The sequence below is a fragment of the Pinus tabuliformis genome, chromosome 3_1 (genome assembly GCF_031772625.1).
Source record: "Pinus tabuliformis cultivar Carrire ecotype Pingquan chromosome 3_1, CPIR1, whole genome shotgun sequence".
Classification (NCBI taxonomy): Eukaryota; Viridiplantae; Streptophyta; class Pinopsida; order Pinales; family Pinaceae; genus Pinus; species Pinus tabuliformis.
Window position 1 is genome coordinate 754213773 of NC_142301.1, and position 15784 is coordinate 754229556.

Here is a 15784-nt window from a genome sequence, read left to right on the forward strand (position 1 = left end):
TGTACGTGCCAAATGCAGTGCCAGTATGGGTGAGGCTTCCTCTACATTGTTGGGGAGATGAATCTGTTAAAGCAATAGGAAATGCAGTGGGGAAATATATCGACAGAAGTGAGCCAAAGGAAAACATGCATGCCTGCACAAGAATATGTGTAGAAGTATATCTAGGGAAAGGACTTCCGGAAGTAGTCAAGATCAAAGTGGACAACTGGGTTCACATTCAATAGCTAGACTACGAACAAATTCCATTCAAATGCAAGGTATATCATGAATATGGTCATTTTCAAATAGATGTACTAAAAATTAGGAAATAGAAGAAATAGAAAACCAGGAACCAAAATGGGAGCAGGTCAAGAAGAAAAAGTCAGCAACCAAACCCAAACCCTCTTCAGTTTCCATTCTTCCTCCCTCGTCCTCCCCCCGCCCAATCCTCACCTACCAGGCCTATTTCATCTAAAGACCCCCCTTCTCCCTCTTCCCCTCCATCTTCAATCCCCCCATCCCCCCCCCTCCCCCCCTTATCGGATCTTTTGGTCTCTAATCCCTTTGGCTCCCTTGCAGACCCTAATCTCCCCTCCCCTCCCCCTTCCTCCCCCCCTCTTCTACCCTTCCCCTCTAACCCCTCCCCTTCCTCGCCTATCCCCTCCCAAAGCCCTCACCCCTCCTCCTTCGACCAAATAATCACTCGTACCCTCTCCAAAGAGCTCCTCTCCTCTCTCAACCACCCTAAAAGGGTAGGCAGAAAAACCAACAGAGAAATTAGAGATGAAGCTGCGACAAAGGAAATGGCTCTGGGCACCCAACAACCTCTGGATACTTTCTTGGAAAAAAATAAGGAGAAAATCGCCCACCCTATTAGAGGGAAAGGTCCCTCTACCCATCACATCAAGGGATAATGAATACAGTCTCTTGGAATTGCAGAGGAATGGGAAGTATGCCAAAACTTAAGGCAATGAAAGATTTAATAACTTCAGAGAAACGAGATATCTTTATGATTTAGGAGACAAAGACAAATGAAAAGGAAATGGAAACAATGATACAAAAACTAAAAATTATCAAGGAACCTCAATTCGAGTGACCAAAGCCTCAGGAGGAATATGCACTCTATGGAAAATCGAAAACTGGGAGCTCATTGAGCAAAAAAAAGAGTTGCACTAAATAAAAACAGACTTGAAAAACAAAAAAACCAAAGAGAAATATTGTATTATAAATATTTATGCCCCAAATCATTACAGGGATAAGGAAGTCTGATGGTCCACCTTAAAAAATTATCTTATGCAGGACCAAATCAGAGGCTTAATAGTAGGAGGAGATCTCAATCTGGTACAGAGAGCAAAGGAGAAATTCGGGGGAATATACCACACTGAACCATATAGGGAAATGTTAGAATATATTATGGAAGCATGCAAATTAATGGACATGCCTCCCAGTAATGGAAAGTATACATGGAGCAACAAAAGAATCGGGAAAACAACATAAAGGAAAGGTTGGATAGATTTCTAATACAAGACAAAGTTGGCAATGCCTTCAGTGAGATTAAATCCAAAATCATCCATAATATATAATCAGATCACAAACCGGTGGCTCTCACCCTTGGGAAGTTACAAAATCTTGGCCCAGTCCCTTTCATATTTAGTTCCACTTGGAACGACAATGAAGAAGTCAAAAGAATCATTGTTAAAGAATGGAAAAAATCAATTACTGGCTCTCCTAGCTATGTTTGGGAAACTAAATTAAAAGCCCTGAGGAGAGAGTTAAAACATTGGGCAAGGATTAACCAACTAGAAACACAAAAAAGAAAGCTAGAAATAATAGAAAAAATTGATAGAATCCAAGTGGAAAAAGAGCAGCAAGAGGAAACACAAGAGAGCATATGGCAAGAAAAATAGGTGTACTGGGAGACGTATAGACAAAAAAGAAAGGAAGAAGAAGAGTGGTGACTAAAATCGTGAAGTCTATGGCTCAAAGCAGGAGACAAGAACACAATGTTCTTCCATAATGCGGTCAGGATAAGAAGAAACCAAAACCAAATAGACAATATAAAAGATAACGAAGGAAAATAAGTCAGAGGCCAAGAGGAAATAAAGAAGGAGGCTTACAGATACTATAAAAATCTATTATCATCCCCAACATCAAATAACGAACATGCAGATTATCTTTAGCACATTCCCAGAAAATCAGTGAAGCAGAAAACAATGAACTCACAAGAGTAGTTGAAGAAAAGGAAGTTGCTGCTGTTGTTTGGGATTTGCATCCGGATAAGGCCCCAGGCTCGGATGGGTTCCCTATTTCCTTCTATAAAAACAACTAGATCATTATTAAAAAATATTTTTTAAGAATGATCAGAAATGTTTTCAGGAAATTCAAGGTTAGAGGATTCAAAAACTCTTCCTTACTTTCCCTTGTTCCAAAAGAGTCAAATGCTAACTCATTTAGTATATTCGTGCCCATTTCTCTGTGTAAATCCTCCTACAAAATCATAACAAAAATTCTGGCAAACATAATAAAAGTATTGCTTCCAAAAATAATATCTGAAAACCAAGGAGGATTTGTCCCAAAAAGATAAATCCTTGACAACATTCTAATAGTGCATGAAGCTTTGCACTCTATCCTTATGAAAAAAGAAAAAGGAATGATTATCAAACTCGACATGGCTAATGCGTTTGATAGGGTCAAATTGGGTTTTCTTGCTACTGTCCTACAAAGATTTTGTTTCTCAAAAAAGTCAATAGATATAATAAAATCATGTATTGTGGGTCCTTGGATTGCACCATTGGTCAATGGAAGACCAAGTGAATATTTTTAGAGCTCAAGGGGGCTTCGCCAAGGTTGTACTCTTTCTCCTTTCTTATATATCATAATGGCAAACTCTTTGAGCAAAAGTCTTGAGAAATGCAAACAAGATAGGACTATCATAAGATTCTCAATCTCTCCTGAAGTTAAAAGCATAAACCACTCCCTTTTTGTAGATGACACCTTGGTCATGGGAGGGGACTCCTGCATAATGGCAAGAAGAATAAAAAAGGTACTAAGCAATTTTTTGGAAGCCTCTATAGGACTATTAAATAATAAAAAATGCAGAATCTTTGGATGGAAAACACCTTCTTGCACTCTCCAAAAAATATCAGAAATACTGGAAATCCCATTCCAAGAAATTGGAGCCATTTCCAATATCTTGGACTCCCGATCTTAAAAGAAAATTTGAAGACCAAAATATGGAACAAGTACATCGAGAAAATGAAACAAAAAGTGCAGAATTAGGTTATGATCTGGCTCAATGTGGCGGGAAGGGTGGTACTAATTAAGGCCCTACTCACAACTCTCCCTATTTACCAGTATGCAACAATATTAGCCATGGAAAGTATACACAAACAAATGAAGCTAGTAATCAGGGGGTTCCTATGGCATGGAGGTAAAGTGGAGACAAAGAAGAACAACCTTGTGAAATGGGATGAAGTAACTCTGCCATATGAGAAAGGTGGGCCAACAATAAGGTTCCCAGGGAAAATGAACTTGGCTCTAGGAGAAAAAATAACATGGAGATTTATACTGGGAGAGAACAGCTGGTGGAAGGAAATCCTGGAAGCAAAATACATGAACCACTATAGAACCCTCTTATTGAGAAAAGATTATCCAATCAGGCCTTGCTCTGAGGTCTGGAATCTGATTAAAAAAATGGTTTCCCTCATGAAATAAAATTCTTCTAAGATCCCTAGTAATGGTAAACTCATCAAAATATGGAAGGATAGAATAATGGGAAATCAACCTATAACCTGCCAAGAAAATCTTCTGGACTGAGAAGATGGATGAAAATAAAAGGAATCATTACTCTGGATGACATATCTCTTTGGAGAGATGGAGAATGAGGAGATTTGAGGATTCTCAACCTCCCTCATGGCCTTGTCCCTCAATGGAAGACACTAATATAACATCTTAAGGGGGCTACTCCACGAAGTCTAGACTCAAAATATTACCTACGTTGGGATCCTGATGGAGGGAATTTCTCAATCAAATCTGGATATGCTACCTTACATTAGCAAGGAAATGGAGACTGGGATTACTGGAGGGAGGCATGGAAAATTGAAACACAACCAAAAATCAAAGTTTTCATGTGGATGCTGCTCAAAGGAAAAGTACTGACTGCTGATAATCTTAAAAAGAAAGGATATGAAGGCCCATCATGTTGTGCTATATGTCAAGGAAGTGAAGAAAATATTCAATGCCTCTTTGTGGGATGCCCCTTTGCCAGGGCTTGCTAGAAAGGTCTAGTTAGTCCCTTGGAGGTTAGTATTCTACAATTGCTGCCTTTACATGAAATTTTATCAACTTGGGGAAAAAATATCCATATTCCTTAAAAAATAAGGAAAAAGTAAAAGCAAAATTGGTTGAGTTTGCCCTCATTTATGTGCTGGCAAATTTGGTTAGTAAGAAACCAGAGGATCTTTAAAGATTGCACCCCAAATACTAGAACAATCCTGGCTAAAACTTGGAGCATGTCATCTGAATTCATTAACTCTAAAGGAGCTAAAGAAATATATGTCAAACACATGTAGCATGAGGAAAGAGTCTGGGTTGAATTCGCGGTGAGCAAGCAACAAAAAATACACATCAACAATTCTCCTAATAACATGCAGAATTGGAAAATCAGAATTAAGAAAGAGGATTCCAAAACATGGACATAAAATTTAAATAGACCCTACTTACTATTCGATGGTGCTTCTAAGTCTAACCCTGACAAGGTTGGAGCAGGAGGTATACTTTTCGATCTAGGAGGGAAAAATTCTATTACTTATGAATGGGGATTAGGAGAACTATCCAACAACATGGTAGAAGCATATGGCCTCCTCTTGGGAATGGAAATCTTAAGGCAATGAAGTATGAAGAATCCGGTCATAATGGGGGACTCTTCAATAATAATCCAATCATTAGTGGAAAGCAGAAGCCCCAAGAACAAGGCCCTGAGACAAATAACAAGAAGGGTGAGAAAAAATTGCAGTTTCTAGGTGAAGTCACCTTCAAGCATATCCTTAGAGAAAATAACCGTACCACCAACATGCAGGTGAATCTGGCTATCAATTGTCCTATGGGAGAATCTAGAATTGATAATGTGATTGCTCAGAAACTGATTCCATAGGATCTCTTGCCTCAATGTGCAGAGAATATCAATCAAAGAGAGAACATCAAGGTGGGCAACAATCACTTCAGCTCGAATGGTTAGATCTCAGAAGATCAGGAAATCTAAGGATATCCCCAAGAACAGACAGGATAGTCAGTCTACGCTATCAAGCGAATTGCAACTACTCAAGCTTCCCATGAAATGCTAATGTTCTCTTCCCTGATGTGGCAAGCTACGCAACAATATATTCTCCCCCTCCACTCGTCTCATTTTATTTTTACCATCTTCGCTCTCCCTTTCTCTCCCCTCTGTCTCAGAAGTTGTAACCTTTTTTCTAGTCTATGTCGCTGCACCCCTTTGGGGATTACACTTATCTTCTCTATTTTAGCCTCGCCTCCCTCCTTCACGTAGCTTTGGTGGTTGTTTTCCAGATCCCATTGCCTTCATACAACTCTAGGGACCCTTGCCTTCACGAAGCTCTATAGGTGGCTTCAAACTTTTTTCCTTTGTGCAACTCTTATTGCCCTCGCCTCCGCCCAACTATGGTGGCCCCTGCCTCTCAGTTTCTTTAGATTTTGCGCAGCTCTTGTGGCTTCTTGTAGCTGTGGGTCTTCGCAGGTCTGTCTAGAGGTTGTTTTTGTCTCTTCTCCCTGTTCTTATTTCCCCTTCTTCTCTTTGCTGGATCGGTAGCCTTCTTTCTTCAGGAAAATGGAATGGAACCTGCTAACAGATGTTCCAAAGTGCGAAAACTGCACAGTCTGTCGAGCTAACAAATTCATGATTGAGCAAGTCAACGAAATGGTAAAAGACTACAAATTTGAAGCAAAATCTAAAAATTCCTTCCTTAAGAGACAAATGGAAGAGTAGAGGAAAGAAATGTCTGCGCTAAAACAAAAGTGTAGGCATTTGGAGGATACGATCAATTATTTGAAGAGCTTACTTATTAATCAAACAGGAGAAAAATCTAACATTCAAAGCAGCAAGAATTGGCCTCAGTCCCATAAGGAACCCTCAGTCAACAAAAATTAATTGTAATTGCCTCATTCTTTTCTTTTCTACAAAGTATTTCCACTACTAGTTTTTTTATGTTATGTAGGTGTAAATTGTTGTTGAATCAATATGTAAGTATTTTTAAGGATAGTGCAAAAAGAAACCTCAGAAACAAAAGGGGAAGAGCTTGGAAGATAGGGATTGTTTGCCCTATGTTTCTCTTCCAGGAATCCTTCTCCCATGTTGGCTTGATGTAAAGGGAGCATGTCTCCCTACTTTTCTTTTTTGGAATAGAAATCCAGTAACCGACTTTGTTAAAAAAACAAACCATCCCCTGAAACTAACCATAGATCAAGCCCCATATTTGCATTCGTGAAATTCCCATTGCATCAAGCTATCACATCCCTAATAAGAGGAAAGACAAGGAAAAAGGTTTTCTAGATTATTGATGCTTTTATAGATTTTTTGTGTTGGGGGATCCAATTAACATAGGAGGATGTGGGAAGGAATTTATCTTTAAGAGTACCCCCCCACAGAGATGTGTTGTGTATAAGTCTTGAGAGGTTTTGAGCTATAAGTGACTTGTTGAAAAGAAGGATGTCTCTAAATCCCCAGTGTCCCAACCTTTTGGGAAGAGCCATTTTTCCCAATTTGATTAATGAAAGTTGTAATTACATCTATGGATAGACCACAAAAAACTAATGCATGCTTTTCATATTTTTATGAGAATGACTTTTGGGACATGGGTTATGGAGCACCAAGAAACTAGGATGTTTTCAAGGACAACCTTTATCAATATGGTTTTACCTTCGCCATATAGGAATTTATTTACCCAAAAAGTGATACAAGCTTCCACTGTCTAATAAAACCAGAGCCAATCTTGGTATTTCTAACCAAGTGGCTTGACGAAGATAACAAGGTATCTAAACCTAGAATAAATGAGGGTGGGTTGATACAGGAAGGATTGATGGGAAAGGGATGTAGAGGAAACATAAAGTAAATGGGGGATGAACCTAGATTTGTGGGCATCAATATCAATATCAGTCATAGAGATAAAAATGGAGGGTATGGAGTGAAGGGTGTTAATGGAACCAAGGAAACCATTATAAAATATAAGAATATCATCAAAAATAAGGAGGAGGGAGATGCAATGATTGAGTGCTACTTCATGCCCCTAAAAGTGTTCCCAGTAATGGCCTCCTGAATGAGTTTTCTAAGGGATTCCATGATCAAGAGTACAAAAAGGGGTCATAGAGGAAATTCCTACTAGAGTCCCCTGGAAAAAATGAAAAATGGAGATGGGGACCATAGATGAGTACATATAGGGAATAAAATTGGAAGCAACCCATAATCCAATTGACTAGATTATGGTCAAAACCAAGTTTTAATAAGATCAAGATGAGGAAAGTCCAATTGACCCAGTTGAGAGCTTTGGAGATATCAATTTTGACAACCAATGTGTTTAGATTTTTTTCTCTATAGAGTGGAGGACTTTCTGTGCAAAGGATATTGCATCATGTATTTTCTTTCCATAAAGAAAACCAAACTGATTATTAGATATAATATTGCTAACTATAGGCTTGATGCATTGGGCTGCGACCTTCAATAATTTTTTGTAAATTAAATTGCAACATGTTATTGACTTGAATTCCTTGAAAGAATCCCATTCATATCTGTTTGGTATGAGAGCTAGGAAGGTGGATTTTAAAGGTCACAACACCTTTCTATATATTTTGAGATTCTGGGATGATCTTGAGGATGTCAAAGAAATTGATGTAAAACTCCATTGTGATCCCATCTGACCTTAGGATTTTTACTTTTAGCATGAGAAGACTACAATACTTACCTCATTATTTGGTACTTCCTACAATAACTGATTCATCTCCTTTGTGATTGGAAAGTCAAACTTAGAGAGAACACCTAATATTTCTTGAACAAGACAAGCTCTAGGGTATTTGAAAAAGTTCTTAAAATGTTTAATTACCTCTAGAGGTATTTCCTAAAATGAGTGTGACAAGTATCCATCGCTTCTCCACATTCCCCATATATGATTTTTGTATTTTATGTAAGAAGAAAAATGATGGAAAAATTTGGTGTTTTTGTCTCCCTCACTGATCCACAAAGCTTTTCTTTTGAGACACCATTTAATCTCTTCCTTTTTGAGCAGATCATCTCTCTTTTTCTCTTGCTCTCTAATGGAGGAGATTACATTCTCAAAGAAGACTTCATTTGAAATATGATAGAGGTTGTTTATATCCTATTCCACTTTCTTAAGGTTTCCCTGATTTTTCTCTATGAATAATTGAGACCATCCTTTATAATCAACTTTTAGTTTGGCAATATTCTTTGTAAATTATGCTATGTGGGAGTTTGGGTGAGAGGAATGTAGGTGCATCCAAGTTTCTTTGGCTAGTTTTTAAAATTCATCTTCAAAAAACTAAGAGTGGTTGAAACATAAGCGATAGAGGTTTCTTTCAGAATATAAGCACAACTTAAGAAGTATAGGGGGTTCGATCAAACAATCCTTTAGAGGAAGTCCAGAAAGGAAGAATATTTTCATCCTTTTGGAGAGAATATCCTCATTGGTATGGAAATTTTGCTAAGTCGGAGTGACAATGAGGAGTTGAATGTTTATGAGATGAATGTGAGTGAACAGAGACAAGAAGAAGTTGTTGAAGGGATCCAACCTAGGATTGGAGCCCCAAATATCTATCATAAATAGAGTGAAGTTGAGGTATCCATTTAAAATTGTGGGGGGAGGGGGGATGCAAGCATTAGAATTGGCCAGATCTTCTCGGAATGATATGTAATCAAAGATTAGAGAAATTTTGAGGTAAAAAAATGGGCTTCAAAACTAAAATGTACAACAAAAATAAACGTTATAAGAACAATTAGGATTCAACATGATGATGTCAACCATGGGAGATGATTCACCATTTTTGGAGTTAAAAAGTAAAAGGATTAAAAAAAATAATAAAAAAAACTAATTTTTCAACTTATTTCTCTAAAATTTACTCAAATTTCAAGCTAGAGGACTTGTTGGACTAGAGAACTTGTTGGATGCATAATTAAATTATTCATCCAAGGAGTACCCATGTTGCGTACTTTTGATGAACCCTTCTACATGAAAAAAGAGAAATATATGAAAGAGTGTGATTGCAATCACATTTTTCATGTATTTCTCATTTTTCTATAGCAGGGTCCATCGAAAGTACGCAACATAGGTACTCCTTGGATGAGGAATTAAATTACGCATCCAACGAGTGTTCCCACTCCAAATTTGAGTAAAGTTGTAAGGATATAAGTTGAAAATATTAGTTGAAAAATAGTTTTTTCTTTTCTTCCCTATAAAATTTGATGATGTAATCTAATATTATTTTATTATTTCCACTATTATTTTAGAATATTCCTTAAGAGGCCCATTTTAGACCTCAAATTTCCTCTAATGATAACACCTGTAAAGATTACAAGCAATAATGTCATGACCTATTTCGATGGAGGTCATTCAGACTGAGATAGTGGATTTGTAAGAAGAGGTGGCTAGTGCCAGTCTGAGTTACCATCAATGTTAAGAGTTGAAAAATACCAATATTTAAGATGAATCTATGCGGCTTACATAAATCTAGCTCCATCAACCATGGTCTCTTGAATTAGAATGATGTCGAGGAATTTGATTCTTTTTAAGGTGGCAAAGGATAAGGTTGTTTTGGGCCCCTCAAACACTCTATATTTAAAGAACAATATGATCACATGAGGTAGGAGATGAGGGTATTCTTAGCTCTAAGGGCCTTGGAGATGGTCATATGCTTCCCCTTGTTAATATCAAGTATGGATTGTATTTGTGATTTTAAAAGGTTTGAATTTTGGATGAAGGGTTATGAATGCTAGGGTCAAGGACTAGGCCCCTTGAGATGGACTATGGTATGGAGGGTAGGATTAAGGAAGTAGTTCATAAGGGGGCATTGTAGCAAAGGGGAAGGGTAATTAGCATTAGAGGAGGTGTTGATATGCGTTTCTCTGATAATCAAGCAGAGAAATTCACTAAAAGGATCAAAACGTGAAGGAGGAAGATGGGGGAGAATAGGTTTGTGGCCAATAAAGAAGGAGAATTGAGGCTAGTGTGGGAGGAGGCCTAAAACTATGGGAGGGCCTAGGGGAGGTTGGGGGGGGGAGAGGGAATCAAGGATTCTAGATGGGAGAGTAAGGTGTGTGTAGGTGAAACAAATCCCTAAGCCTGTGGCAAAGATACAAATTATAACACCTCCTTACATAAAGGAAAATAGAAAACAAAGGGAAATATGGGGTGTATAAAAGCTTACTAGGGTATGCGATGTCATGAGCTAGATGTATTAACTAGACCCCCATAGACAATAATGATTTTGAACATGTTTAGCTTGTCATAGAGGTGCCACTACCTTTGGAAACAATCCTTGATTTTTGGACCTAGGTCTGTTTGTGGCCTTTTGATGTAGGCCTAAACCTTTGACATTGGTGACTAAGGTGTCTTGTAGCATGGAATCTCAAACATCAAAAGGGGAGTCCCTAATAATCAATTCTATATGTCCAAATGTTATTGTCATTGATAATTTGTGTTTCTCCCAAAAGGCCCTCCTACACATCCACCCTGACCTAGATCTAGAGCTATCATATGTATCCTTTGGATGCCCAATTTTTTTCAATTTGTATAAATCTCTTGATTTTTCCCAAATGGAGACTATAATGTGTTTTGACCAGTGCATAAGGGGGGACTGAGGAGAATTTCTCAAGATTATTGAGTAGGATCAAAATCTATAGCCTAGGGATTTAATTAGAGTCGTTAGGGTCCCTTGGACTAGTCTTTGGAGCTAATAAAGAGAACTCCTCAGTTATGCAAAAAAAGGCAATCCAAATACAAACAAGGAGAAAATATTTTGGCGAATACCCCAACAAAGGATTCCACGAAGAGGAGATCCATTCCCTAAAGCCAACAAGGAGGGATTTTTTCCATCGAATAATCACATTAGGGTTTTTCCCCAGCACATTCACAATGGAATCAATAGGAATATATTTTCTAACAACCATTGTGAGAGTGCAGTTAAGTTTAATAGGTTTTCTCCAAGGGGAAACTATGGATCAATCACTTGGGGGGGGGGTGTGAGTGGGTAGTGGCCGCTATATGTAGTGTGCGAGGGATAGGAAAAATAAGAGAGTTAGATGATGACATGGGGGGGATGAGATAGTGACCACAATCCTTATGGGAATAGAGTATTTGTAGAATTTCCCACTGTAGATCACCAGATAATGCAATATACTAAAGCAAAATACTAGATTTACTTCTACAACAAACATGCGGAAGCTTAATCAATTTTGAGCAAGATAAAATAGAACACATATAATAGAGAATGAGAAATCAATCACACATGAACACAAAAGAATACTTTGGGGAAAGCCTCAGCTAAAAACCTCGATCTCTGTATTATCATACAAATGGAAATATGTCCGGATTACACAAAGCTTTAGCTCACAAGCTATCCAGCGCTCAGTACAATCCCTCAATGCTGCTCATAAACTGAATAGACACAACATATGCCTTCCCTCAATCCTCCAAGCCTCCTATTTCCTTGTGCAGTTTCTCCTGGGTCCTCTGGCTATCACCTGTGTGAATTGTCCTCTCACAAAACTCACCAAACTCAGAAGTAACTACACAATCTCCAAGGAATGAATTCCTTCTGCATGCAAGAGATATCCTCAATGGAATATTCCTACAACTGATAGTACACTGTCCCATCATCTAATCTCAACTGGGTCTCTGACTGAACTGACATGCATGAGTTATTTATGAGAGAATATTCAGTTATTTGAAGTATAGTAGTTACATGCATGCATTAACTAACTGAACTCACAATCGATTCCATAAACTGTTGGAACTAATCTAACTGGAATTAACTCAGTTAATTGAGCTAACTAATTACAACTCAAAGTACAACTCATCCTCATCACTTTAAATAAGGGATAACTTCCTTAATCAAAGGGATAACTGTTGCATGTCTTCACATAGACTTCATGTTTGATTTTCTCCAACTAATTAACTCAAGATGAATTAATTAATTATTTTTCAAACAACGGCTAAGATCAAATTCGAATTTTAATTCTCAATTTTAGTTCACGGACTAACTAAAATTGGAATGTATCCCAAAATGCTATTTATAGCAGTGCTATTTTTAGCACTTCTATATTTAGCATTTATTGTTGCTATTTTCAACACTCCCTCTCAACAAGAAATGGTTCATCAGTCACCCCAATCCTGTGTCTGTGGAACTCGAACTTGCATTTGACAATGCCTTAGTCAAAATATCTGCATCCTGTTCCTCGGTCAAAACATATAGCAACAACATGATCCTCTTCACCACACAGTCTCGAAGATGATGATACTAGATATCGATGTGCTTGGACCTATCATGAAATACTGGATTCTCAAAGAGTTTGATACAACTCTAATTATCGCAATAGATCATAGTTGGATCCATCCTTTGACCAAACAATCCAACTAGAATTTTTTGCATCCAAATGGCCTCACATGCTGCCTGACTAGCAGCCATGTATTCAGTCTCTGCTGAGCTAAGTGCAACTGACCTCTGTTTCCTGCTGTACCAAGAAACTGCAGTTGAACCAAGGTTGAAAATCCCTCCTGAAGTGCTCTTTCGGTTTGTTGGACTCCTTGCCCAATCTGCATTTGTGAAGCCCTGAAGCTTCACTCCCTTTGTCCATCTATATCACAATCCATATGGAGATGTGCCTCTGAGTTATCTTAGCACATGCTTCGCAGCCTTCCAAAACATCTTGGTAGGCTAAACCATAGCTTGACTCAACTGGTTCACCGCAAAGCACAAATCTGGTCGTGTGTTCACTAGATACATCAATGAACCCACAAGCTGCCGATAAATAGTAGCAGCTACTACCTCACCTGAAGTAGCATCCTCCCTCCAGTGAGGGCAATATCTTGGCTCTGCACCACTTCTACTTTGGAACTCAATGCAACACAGTCGTCTACCTCCAGCTTGTAGAGATTCCTTACTCGAATCCCAATCCTCTTGGTCTGTCCAGTGCCAATATGCGTAAGGAATGCCTTTCCTTTACTAAAGACTACATCATAGCCTTTGTCTTCCAGCATAGCAATGGACACAAGATTCTTCTTTAGACCAGGCACATACTTTACATCAGTCAAGGTGAGAGGAGCTCCATGCTCCCTCTAAAACACAACTGTACCTTCACCTGAAGCACGACACTTTCCATCATCTCCCATCTCGATGCGCATCTGGAGGTCTTTCTCCTCCAAGGTACTGAAAAGATTCTTGTCGCCGGTCATGTGGAATGAAGCTCCACTGTCTAAGTACCAAACACACAACACCATCGATGAAACAATACACGCGATGAGGGTGAAAACCAATTCGAATTGTGAGGCCAGTGCCTCACCATCTAATACATTTAAGGATCCCTTCTTGGATTTATTCTGTGGACAATTCTTAGCATAATGGCCCACCTCATGACAATGAAAGCATCGCACTTTCGATTTGTCAGTCTTCTTCCCACCATGGGAAGAAATGGATTTCGAATGGGATGACTTCCCTTTCCCTTTCCTTGCCTTACTCGCTAAGACTAGATTTTCTTCATCATCTTGCTTTGATGAAGATCCATCTCTGGTGCTTCTTCTTATCTCCTCCTGCATTAGATCCGACCAAAGTCGTTCCCAATCTGGCAGTTTCTCTCTTCGATTTACCGAGTCTTGGTAGCTATGCCAGCTCTTAGGAAAACCGAGGAGAGCAAGACTCACCATGTCATCATCGGTTGTCATGATTCCTACACTTCCAAGCTCATCCCTGTAGGTGGTGAGCTTGTTCAAATATGTAGAGATTGTGTTGCCCTTTTCACACTTGACTTCCCGAAGCTTATCTTTTAGCGCCAGCTTCCTCTAATCGCTGTTGTTCTGATATAGATCCTTCAATGTTTTCCACATTGAAAACGATGTCTCCTTCCCATGGAGACTTGAGACTATGTGGTCTCGAACTCCCTCTAGAAGGATTCTCCTCGCTCTAGCCACACATTTCTTCCATTCCACCAATTCTTGGGCATTAGCAGCTGCTGGCTTGGGGACTTCTTGATCAATGAAGTCCTTCAAACCATTGTCCTCTAATACCGCTTCCATGCGATCCTTCTAGGTTATATAATTCACGCTGCCATCAAGGGCATACTCGAGTCTGAAACCGTTGAACGCCATTGGTGAAATTTGAGATGTGATAAGAATTCGATATCTATAATCAGGAACTTCAAACTTCAAACTTCTCCCTTCTTTGTATACTGTTCTTTGCTTTGATCACCTTTGCTTTGATACCATGTAGAATTTCCCACTATAGATCACCAGATAATGCAATACACTAAAGCAAAATACTAGATCTACTTCTACAAAAAACTTGCGGAAGCTTAATCGATTTTGAGCAAGATCAAATAGAACATATATAATAGAGAATGAGAAATCAATCACGCATGAATACATAAGAATACTCTGGGGAGAGCCTCAGCTAAAAACCTCGATCTCTGTATTAACATACAAATGAAAATATTTCCGGATTACACAAAGCTTTAGCTCACAAGCTATCCAGCTCTCAATACAATCCCTCAATGCTGCTCATAGACTGAATAGACACAACATATGCCTTCACTTAGTCCTCCAAGCCTCCTATTTCCTTGCACAATTTCTCCTGGGTCCTCTGGCTGCCACCTATGTGAATTGTCCTCTCACACAACTCACCAAACTCAGAAGTAACTACGCAATCTCCAAGGAATGAATTCCTTCTGCATGCAAGAGATATCCTCAATGGAATATTCCTACAACTGATAGTACACTGTCCCATCATCTGATCTCAACTGGGTCTCTGACTGAACTGACATGCATGAGTTATTTATGAGAGAATATTCAGTTATCTAAAGTACAGTAGTTACATGCATACTTGCACTAACTAACTGAACTCACAATTAGTTCCACAAATTGTTGGAACTAATCTAACTGGACTTAACTCAGTTAACTGAGCTAACTAATTACAAATCAAAGTACAACTCATCCTGATCACTTTAATTAAGATATAACTTCCTCAATCAAAGGGATAACTGTTGCATGTCTTCACATATACTTCATGTTTGATTTTCTCCAACTATTTAACTCAAGATGAATTAATTAATTATTTTTCAAACAGCTGCTAAGATCAAATTCGAATTTTAATTCTCAATTTTAGTTCAGGGACTAACTAAAATTGGAATGTATCCCAAAATGCTATTTATAGTAGTGCTATTTTTAGCACTTCTATATTTAGCATTTCTTGTTGCTATTTTCAACAGTATTGGAAGAATGGATAGGGAAGGGGAGACAATGGTCCTTTGATGCCTTCATTGCCAGATTTAATGCAAAAAATGTGCATTTAGGTACAGAGCAATGTTGGGTGGGGTAGTCAGACTACCAACAAAAGATAGGAGATCCATGTGGGATTACCATGTAATCCACTCGCTCCAACTCATTAGTGGTATCCATCATAAATTAGTTGCTAGGTTGCATGACAAGAAATGACGTTGTTGGAAAAAACGAAGAAGAAAATTGTCATTGTGATTATTTAGTTGCGTGGTGTCTTTTTGTAAGTGGGACACTTTGTAGAG